At 34.7% G+C, this 11471-nt stretch overlaps 2 pseudogenes; one reads left to right on the forward strand and one right to left on the reverse strand.

Moving 5' to 3' along the window:
• Positions 1 to 2914: 2914 nt before the first annotated feature.
• Positions 2915 to 3648, forward strand: LOC120139308 (annotated as a pseudogene).
• Positions 3649 to 5478: 1830 nt separating this feature from the next.
• On the reverse strand, positions 5479 to 9156 carry LOC120139272 (annotated as a pseudogene).
• Positions 9157 to 11471: the final 2315 nt, after the last annotated feature.

Here is an 11471-nt window from a genome sequence, read left to right on the forward strand (position 1 = left end):
TTGAAGGCACAACTAGCTAGGGAATTTGAAAATGAAGGACTTGGGATCAGCAAACAAGATTCTAGGGATGCAAATTCACCGAGACAGAAGTAATAGGAAGATTTGGCTTTCACAAAAGAATTACATGAAGAAGATCTTATCACGATTTAGCATGCAAGATTGTAAGCCAATTTCTACCCCTCTTCCTATTAACTTCAAATTATCCTCCAGTATGAGTCCTAGCAGTGAAGAAGAGAGGATGGAGATGTCTCGAGTACCGTATGCATCAACAGTGGGAAGTTTAATGTTCGCTATGATATGCACAAGACCAGACACTGCACAAGCAGTGGGAGTGGTTAGTCGGTACATAGCGAATCCAGGCAAAGAGCATTGGAATACAGTAAAGAGGATCCTGAGATACATCAAAGGGACCTTAAATGTTACATTATGTTATGGAGGATCAAATTTATTAATTAATGGTTATGTAGATTCTGACTATGCAAGAGATTTGGATAAAAGTAAATCTACTACAGGATATGTGTTCAAAGTTGTTGGGGGAGCTGTAAGCTGGTTTCAAAATTGCAATCAGTTGTGGCTACGTCCACAACAGAGGCAGAATATGTAGAAGCTACACAAGCCAGTAAAGAAGCAATTTGGTTGAAGATGCTATTGGAGGAGCTTGGGCACAATCAAGAGTATGTCTCTCTGTTTTGTGATAGTCAAAGAGCCTTGCATCTAGCAAGGAATCCAGCATTTCATTCAAGGACAAAACACATACGAGTTCAGTACCATTTCATTCGTGAAAAGGTGGAAGAATTGACAGTAGATATGCAGAAGATCCATACCAAAGATAACATAGCAGATTTCATGACGAAGGCAATCAATGAAGATAAATTTACCTGGTGTCGATCCTCTTGTGGCCTATCAGAGACGTAAGCAACATGAAGGTACAAGGAAGAAAGAATGGTGTAAAGATATGATTGTTTCAATCAAATTTTCAAGTGGGAGATTGTTGGAAGTTAAACAAGTTAGGCGGCTATACACGTGAAGGGGGCTGCTAAATTAATCAAAGTTGGCAGCCGACTGCTTTGAATTTGAAGCATGAAATTGTTGAAAATTGGCAAGGGTAAAATACCCAATTTAGTCACTTTAATTTTAGGGTATTTACAAGATTAGTCCTTAAGTTTCAACTATAAATAGCCCAACTCATTTAGCTTCAAAACCATCCCAAAGCATTCTAGCTTTCTTCCAATATTAGAGAGAATTTAGAGAGTTTCTTGAGAGTTGTTTTCTCCTTTTTATCAAGAGAGAATTATCATTGTTTTCTCCTTGGTAGATTGAGAGAAGTCGTAATTCCTATTTTCTCATAGTGAAATTCTTCTACCGTTGGCCGTGGTTTTTACCCTATATTATTTAGGGGTTTCTCCACGTAAATTTTGTGTCTCTTTTATCTTCATTTTTATTTTCTCAAATTGTCAGTTGCGATTTTACTCTATCCGATAGCTGTCTTCCGCAACAGTACATTGCTCTCTAATATATTTTTCCAGTCAGTCGTTCAGTCAGTTCGGCAAGAGTGACTGGAAAAGTTGTACTTTCTGGATCTAGATCGCGCTCAAAATCCTGCTTACACTTGCTAACAAAATCTACATTCTTGTTAACAGCATCCACATAGATGCAAGCTCGGAAGACTACAAAGAGGTCTTTCCTGAGAGATTGGGGAACTTCTGCTGTAGTAGCAGTTGTAACAGCGGTGCAGCAATGCATTAAACGAGATTGATCTTGAAAATACTTGGTGAAAAGATGTAGAAGATGAGATAATTAGGATTATTTTCTGAAAACTTGAAGGAAAAAAAACGAGTGTTTGGGTCTTTAGTGTTCAAAATTTCTTTTATAATTAAAGCAAAAGGTTTTAACATTAATTTTCTATTACGTGGTTGGTGAATGGTGAAACAGATAAATGTTGTCATCTTCTATAGAACACAAAGTCTTCATTTCATCAAACTGGTTTATATCACCGCCAGGATTCGTATACTAATTCAGAAGGAAACCAATCAGTTTGTCACCTTAAAAAGTCTCTTTATGGTCTCAAGAAGGCACTGGAGAGCTTGGTTTGAAAAGTTCAGAGCATGCCTCGTGGAAAAACTTGTGTTTACTACATACATCTTAGCCATATACTTGTCTTTTCTACAAGGAAGAAGGTGACAACAAAGTGTATATCATGGTCTATGTGGATGACATCGTTGTTATTGGCTCAATGCTAATGAAGTGAATGATGCTATTAAGAACAAAGGAATAGAGCAGGAAGCTGTACAAACTTCAGCTAATTAGATTAATTACATAACAATTGATTGTTTAATTACATTAAAGTGATCGTGTAGATTTTTTTTAAAATAGCCTTAAAGATTTGATTAACAGAAGATTAGCTAAATTCCTGTGATTGTTTGCAATCGAAAAAATAAAATAAAAATATCCAAGGAACAAAGGCAGCATTTGCTAGAACAACTATGTAAAATGTAAGGTTTTCGAGTTACTTGTTCGAAAATCTTTATATTTCTCACACCTTTTTAATGCCACGAATGACGAAACAATTGAATCACAAGTCCTTTTAAAATAAGACTTTTGTATAAAGATCTGATGTAGAATGGCCAGTATATGAGGGACAACTAAATGGTCCACTAATGCCTAAAAAGAAGGGTCATAATCAGAGAAATACATGTATGGAGGATCCGACCACCCATAATTAACGAAATTCCAGTGAAGTGGACGCCAAGAAACTACCCCCAATACTAATTACAACTTTCCATTAGTTTCCTCTAAGTTCAACTAATTATCATCCAACTCCATTACTAACCACCTTACTTCCATCACTATCCTTTTCATCACTCACCGCCCGTGAATTATTCATTCCACTGGAGCTGACATTTCTTCCCGAGCCATGGAAACTGAAGATGGAGGTGGAGTTGATGTCGTTGGACGGGTGGAGATCGATACCAGAGCACCCTTTCAATCAGTTAAAGAGGCCGTCGCGTTGTTCGGAGAAAAAGTTCTTGTTGGTGAAATTTATGCCAACAGGATCAAAGAGGTTTTTCTCTGTGTACTTTGAAATTTGAATATTATCTCGAATATTTGAAGGATAATATCTCGTATCCATCTCCGAATATATATATATATTTTTGTTAGATGAAAGCTCAAGCAAGTGAAAGTGGGAAAGGTGAATCCAAGATTGCTGCCTTAACAGCCGAGCTAGCAGAAATAAAGCAAAGCTTGCAACAGGCAGAACAGGAAAACAATTCCATGTTGTATAGCATAAAAACACTTAGAGAAGACCTTGAACAAAAGAAAAGGAGCTGCAACAGTTGAAGGCAAGAGAGTTCCACAAGCAACGTTTCGATCCCGACATAGAAGACTTCAAATTCATCGAAAACAAGAAGATGACACGAGATGAGGAGCCAGTTCCAAAAGAAAAGATACGTTAAATTCGCTAGCCCTCCTTCATTAACCCAAGTCATTGTCAACAAACACTAAACGCCAGAAGAAACAGACAGGGTTAAGAAACTTAGAAGGAACACATTAATCCCCATTATCGGATGGCTATTCCCTGAGAAGAAAGCAAGCCAAGAAGATGATCATCAGTCCCTAAGAGCCAACGAGGTCCAGAGGCATTATTAGCTGAGACCATGCACAAATGATTGGAGCTTGTGTAATAGAACTAGCTGAGTGTTAAATAAAATTTGGATTGATGTTTATGGATTCCACTTGTTATACCTCTTTACTGTTGTCACTTTCTCCCTTCATCTCTACTCTAAAACTCACTGACTCGAACATCGGAATCGCATTTGAAGAACAGTTCGATACACATGAGGTTTCAGTGACTGTTTGTGCTGATAATAAAACACAGAATCATGCAAACTAGACTAACATTTTCATGTCTGGTTGAAATTAGGTAAAAAACAAAAAGGATTCTTTGAAAGTCAGCAAGTCGGCTGAATTGAAATTTAATATATGTGTTGAGTAATGAATATTTGCACATGTAAACATGTGAACCTTATAGAGTTCCGGTTAAGACAAAATGTTTGCTAATCTGTTTTTAATATAATGAAGTCCTACATTCTAGCCACGGATTAAGTCGAGGACCATTTTCAATTCTCATGTTATTAACAAACTGAAGCAACGCTTGGAAAAGACATTGTTTATTTACCCTGTTTTCTGGAATATTTGTCCAGGTATGCACATGATGAAGTCATTATGATATATACAAAGAAGAGTAATGGAAACAAACCCTTTTTTCTGGTAACAAAAAGCCATGCATATAAAAAACTTGTCATGTGCATCAGATTCTTCTATAAAACAACCGCATTACCAAAGGCAAAGGAGGACCAGAGAATATTGAGAAGAAAACCAGAAGCAGCCCCAAGATAATGAAGAGCGGTGTTTTTTGTATGCCGGGGTTCAAAGGCAACAACAAAAGCAATCGTTTATCGCCAACGACGCTGCTAGAACAATTTCGAGAAGCAGTTTTTCGCCTGATAATGATATCAGCTCTCAGCAAGGACTCACATCATCATCACAGTAGCACGTCGAACGCCCCACGAATATATTACCCAGCTGATGCTCACCACAGCGAAGCTGTTGCAGATTGTATTGAATTCATCAAGAAAAAGTCTTCCAGGATGGAAGACATGGACTCCAGAGCTGGCAGTTCGAACATGGATGCTACTAATGAAATAGTCATGCCAGTTCCTGTTATGTGATATAATCATTTTCATGAATTTAAAGGCGAGTTTGCTTTATGTTAAACTTCTGGTTTTTCAGTTTGCAGATCTGGTTAATGTATAATTTGAGGTGTGAGAATGTAGATTTGTAAGTTGTGTATCAAAATCTGCCATAAGTGTTAACCAGATCTATTGATTCCCAAGCAAGTTTAAATTGTTTATGCAAATTTCATGTGAATATACCTCCTCAGGTTTTAGACATTTCTCATCTCAAATTTTATGTCCATATACTCTTATTATGTGCTACTCATATATCGTAACGCAATTAATGATTAGTATGTAAAACCTATAGCGCTGCTATACACCTAACATTTCGCGCCAAGCGTTGACCAATTTTTTTTAATGGTTTAATGTAATTATAAAGATAATATTTGTTCAAATATTTTTAGTGGTAACACAAACACCACACAAACACATCTACTTATGCAGCTGGTTTTTTATCAATCTTAAATTCCCATGGAGGATGTCATAGTGCCTTTGATATTATTACTTGAGAAAAGACGGTTACAAGAGAATGATTATATCCTTGATTGTATGCCAAAGCCCAATTCAAAGGGCTAGATACCATCTTTAAGGATAAGCATTGGAAAGTATATGAAACTTGAGTGTAAAATAATGAGAGCATATTTAATCTCAAATCCTTGAATTGGTTTATTTAACAAATGCTAAGAAACTAATTAAACACGTCGTTTTATATAATTACAAACCTCAATGAGAAAAAGGAAAACAATCTCGTGTTTCTTGTAGCTAGAAGTATAACCATGCCCATTATAGCCAATCTCGAGTCCGAATCATGAGACCAATTGTGAACCCGAGCTATGGTTTTTCAGAAATGTGACATCAAACACACCCTCTAAAGTTACAACCTAACCCTATTACTCAACTCCGCAATCTATTCAAGGGCTTCAAAATAAGTAAATAAGATTTTATACCACTCAAATGCTGAAATGATCGATGACAAAAACGGAAAAATAATGTGCACATTAGACATGCAGTAACTCATCGCCTGCTCTGATTCACTGTGAACTTTCTCTTATATGAAGAGCCTCTTCGAGGCTGGGTTGAGGATCGATGTTCCAATTGTTCATTACTCTCTGTAAAGCCTTTCGCTTCCCCTCTTCTAAATGGTTGACCTTTTACACGGCGTTCGGATATAGGTGAATTTATTCCCCTTGGTCTCTGTGCACCGACTGATCTAGGTGAATTTAATCCCTTTGGTCTTTGTGCATCATATGTCAACGGTTCAATGCCTTGCAAGTCAGGTTCTGGAGTATATCCTACTGGTCGTTTCAACTCATCCATTCTCCTAAATGTGATCGATAACCTAAGGGAAGCAATAGAGCGGAAAGTTAAACGAACAGAAGTTAACAACCAATCTTCACAACAAATAGTAAAAAGATAATAAATTTAAAATTGTACCTCTTAGTAGGAACTGCGGGCACACAATGCTTAGCAATGTCTGCTCCATTTCCATTTAAAACCAGAACTGACCTGAATGGAGAAATAACTGATTTTCAGGTTTTTAACTCGATAGTTGTAAACAAACAATGATTACATTACTTAATTGTATAGAGAGATCAGATCGTTAGTGCATGAAAAGAATCTTACCCCACAGGTAGAGGAATTGCAATTGGCCCAGAAAACTCACCAGCATCTACAACCTTCAAGTTTGACCCAAAAAGTATATTGCACTCACTAAGAAACGATACAGTACAGAATGGTCTAACAAAATCATGGTTGTCGATGTGAGGAAGTATGCAGTCGCCTTCTTCATATATTGACTATACAACTGTCAGGCACACAAGTCGCAGGAAGCACATGCCATCTAACCAGCCTTCTAACTATCACCTTGAAGAGATCGGGTATAGGATCTACCAATTCATTTTGAAGAATCCCAGGTGGGTTACCATTTTTGTCCTGCCACCAGAAGTAAAACAATAATAAAGCTTTTCAGATGCAAATATAACCACTTCTTGTGTTGTGACTGCAGTGTCTCCAGACACTAACTCAACTAATCTTCACAGTAAAACATGGATACATAAAAACTTACCACTGCATAATTGTAACAGCAACCAAATTGGATGGTTACGCGTCCTTTTCCCCGCATCCACTTTTGCGGTGCTGTATATGTGCATTCTATAGAATATATTCCACAATGAATAATATATGATATCCTTCAACATCAATTACTTACATGTGATGCATTGTTTTAAACATAAATTGTTGAGAAACCATTCATTTGGAAGATGACAGATCAGGAAGTTGCACACAAGGATAACATAATGCTACAGAACTTTCCAAATGCTCTATTGAATTGGTAAAGCTCATCTGATTCAATGGCCAATAAGAGGAGCAAAGATATCCTTCAACATCAATTACTTAAATGTTATGCATTGTTTTAAACATAAAATTTTGATAAACTCTAAATTTGAAAAGATGAGATATCAGCAAGTCGCACACAAGGATAACATGATACTACAGAACATGATTCTAAATACTCCATTGAATCGCTAAAGCTCATCTCATCCAATGACTAATAAGAATATTAAAGAAGCCTACATACAAGTCTCCTTCATAACTTTATTTTAGAAGAATCATAAGTTAAAACTAGCCTCTGGGTAATCCATTGAGATATAAAAAGAAGACGACTAAATAAAAAAAAGGTAAAAAATTGAAGTACAACCCAAAGAATCCATTATCAGAATGAGGATTGAATCACCCAATCAGATTCTTCTTGGATTGACATATACGAGGTACATCTGATAAGCCAAAAAATGATTCTCGGAGAGAACTGAATCTAATTAAATAGAATCTGTTTCATACCTAACTAATTAACCAAAAACTTATAGTCCAATGTTGAATAATAGACAAGGAAACAAAGAGTATACCAACAGGACTTAAGGGCTTCAAAGCTCTGCTCAATTAATTCTATTTCTACCACTTTGACAATATATTAAACAAAAATGTATTGCATACTCCGTATTTGCATGTTCTCCTTGAATGTTACTTATGCTAACACATGACATGAAATTTGCTACTTTCTAAACATTTCTATTGAGTTAACGATTATATTATAACAAGCTCGTTAAGCCTCCAGAAAAGAACCCTAGTCAGAGAAACTACTCAAGAATAAAAAAGCATATTCACAAATCAAAGAACATATAGCATAAGCACTCAACAATACAAACATATGAACAGGATTAGCAATATGTAAATACTGACCTTTCAACTCTCCTTTTCTCCCCATGTCCTGAAGCAAATAAATATGGTCAACTATCCTCTTCTGTTCTGCAGCACTGAAAATTCCCTCATGGAGTTCAAGCCCCTCAAGAATATTTACAAACATCCCATCAACTCTCTCAAAACATATAAAATCTTTCCTCCTCTTCACATTCATAAACCTAATGTACTCTCTCTGATCCCTAGGCAATTTAGGCTTCTCGACACCCTTAGATATCCTCAACTCCCTGGTGGCAGCAGTTAAACTAACAATCCGCTTGCTTGACTCTGACCCCAGTTGCTCTTCTTCTTCTTCTTCTACTTCCTCAAGCTCATCATCCTGTGCCATGTCTGCCCATGATAGACGGGAAGCTGGGGTTCGAACCAAAGGCGACACGCTGGCAACTCCACCACTCGTGGATGCTTCTCCAATGGGTTCAGACCATCCATTTTCCCTATCTTTCCAACTACCCAATGAGTTGGTATCATCATCTTGTGAACTTCCAATCGAATTCACAGCAGAATTATCATGAAGATTCTCATTTAATTCTTCCGATTCATAATTGTTGGGAGTAGAAGGGATTGCATTCAGATCAGGGTTGGCCAGCCCAGCATCTCCTTCAAGTTCCACAACAGCAAACATAAACCATAAATTTTTCTCTCTTATTTATACACATATCTACACTAAACCCTCATTGCAGCAGTCATGGACAAGTAAAATAAATCGAAGGTTTATAATCTATGCTTATTTACTTTAAATCCGAATTATAAAGGAAAATTAGCAAAGGACACTTGTTTTCAGTAAAAAACAAAAATATACCGATAAAAGCAAGGTGCAATAAGGGAATTTTATAACAGAAAATCTTAGTTCGAATTTAATTAAAGTTGAAAACATGACAATGCTAGTAAAAGAAGGTTACCTGGGTCTAGAGAGCGGATTCGTTGGGAGAGGGTTTGGGTGCATCGGTGGCAGAGATATCTGGAAAGGAAAGGTAGCCACGTGCTTAAGAACTCGGATGCGATTATAAGTTCGGACGGCTGATACTTGACCAGAAAGGGGTCTTCCCTCTTGACTCGCTCCAGATCGTTCATTGGGGTTGTACGAGTCTTGAATCGGTGAAGAGAGAGTGGGAATCTTGTGACGGAGAACTGATTGTTGTGAGAGAACAAAAAAAGAAGAAAAAATTAAAACCAAAATATTTGTGCCGCTCGGTGAGAACGATTTTCGTGAATATAAAGAGAGCAGGATGTAGATGTTATTCGAATCTTTTAAGGCGTTTATGGTAATTTCGGTTTCATAGATATTGGGATGACGTAGTTTACTCTCCATGTCAAGGTGACATTTGTTTCATGATTCTATTTAATTCAACTTGATTATGCACGATATTTCGATTTCGATAAATAAATTATTATTATTTTTTAATTTTAAATTTTTTATATTAATTTTAAGTTTTAATTTTTTTTTATTTTTGATGAATTAATTTTGTTTTATAATATTTGAATAAATTTCTTATTTTTCAGTAAATAAAAGAATAAACTACTCATTATGTCTTACTAAATGTATCTATTATTATTGACTTTTCAAAAATTTATAATTTTTAAACTTTGAACATTATTATTTTAAATATTTTAAATAATTAAATTTTATAAAATATATATTCAAAATCTACTTGATTTAAAGTTTTTAAAATATTTTCATATTTTTATCAATAATAAATTTCAAATAATAATGAGTCAAAAATTTTAAAATGACAAAAAAAAATCAACAGTGATAGATTTAATGGGACAGAGAGAATACATATTTTAATATGATCATTTATCTTTCAATTTTGTCAATCAAATCATTTAATTGTTTAAATAATATAATTAAATCACATGTCATCAATATTTGAGGGCATAATTGATGTGTCAATTAATAAAATTGATATAATTATATACATAATCATCATTACTTTCATATTCTATTAATTTACTTTAATTTTAAATTAATTAAACAAATTTAATCCTCTAATATGTCATCGTTCAGAGAAAGGGAACTTGGGTCTTAAAGGTGGAATTCGAGTGTTTCTGCCACTAAACTAACTATTTAGTTAAGTGTTACAACATATATTATCTATCAGAAAAAGAAATGACAATGGAATAACTTGGACCTAGAATAATTGAAAAATGTGAGAGCACTTAAATCAGTAAAATAAATTGTTATGTTATGAGAATATTGTAGGGTTTTTGATCGAAGAAGATGAGGGATTTTAAAAGAGAAGAGATTAGATTACAGAAAAGAATTCATTCATTCATTCATCAGATGAGATTTTTTCCCCTCTCCCTAGTACATAATTTTATTTGATTACAATGTCTTATAAATGCTAGATTCTCGACAATTGTCCATTTTTTTAACTAATTGTAACAGTTTTCTTCTCATGTGATAGCTAAGGCATATATTCCCAATGGGTTCTCAGCTGGATAAGCTTCTGGTTATGTTTCTTTTGTTCTTCTAGAATCCATCTACTCCTCACGTGACTCTATTTCGTGCTTTTCCAAACTGCCCCAATTTCTGAAATTGGAATTCTAATTCTCTTTTTCCAAATCCCTAACCCCTCGTTTATTTTCTCCAATTCATTCGCTTCAATTCTAAACCCTTCTAGTTGCTCTTCTCATTCGTTTGTGATTATACCCCTTCATAAACAGATCCTTGTCCCCAAAGATTGAAGGTAGGAACCTACAATCGCAAAATTGTATAATCTTCACAGTTATTGTGATCTAAATTCAAAATTTTCCATAGGACTAACAACTAAGTATCTGCACAATTCTACCTTTTGACAATCTTTTTATTCAAAATCTTATCAAGAAACACCTTTGTTGAAAACATTTTAATGTTTCGATATAACAAATAAAGTGTAAATGAATTTTAAGATTTTATATTTAATTTCAAAAATAATATTCGATTAAAATAATAGAATATCAAAAATATTACTCCAAGTTTTCAAATGTTAATTTTAATCCTCACTTAAGTGTAAAATTGTGTTTTAATCTTAAAATATTTTTTGAAACAATTTTTACAAAGTATTTCGAACCTTAATCGATCCAAAAATGATTTTTAAGTAGAGGTGTACCGATACACTATTCGGATGTATCGATAGCCCTGAATTTCGAATGTAATAAGGGTACCGATACACAGCCGAATGTACCGATACCCCTCATGTTATAATTGGCTCCAAGAAACATCGAATATAATTCATGTATCGATACCCCTGGATTATGAGAAATTATTTTTGAAATACAAGAAAGATATTTCAAAATTAAAAAAACGTAAAATAATCTCATATCCAAGACCAACAATGATCTTGAAAGTAAAATTAATGAATTCCAAATCAAAATCAAAGATTTTGAAAAGAAAAATTCTGATTTGCATAATTTACTTTCAAGAGTCAACGATGATCATCAAAAAGAAATTGATTGATCTTAAAAATTCTTTCAATAAAGTTGGACCAAAACGTTTTGAAA

Source organism: Hibiscus syriacus, unplaced genomic scaffold (assembly GCF_006381635.1).
Source record: "Hibiscus syriacus cultivar Baekdansim isolate YM2019G1 unplaced genomic scaffold, ASM638163v2 tig00110733_pilon, whole genome shotgun sequence".
NCBI lineage: Eukaryota > Viridiplantae > Streptophyta > Magnoliopsida > Malvales > Malvaceae > Hibiscus > Hibiscus syriacus.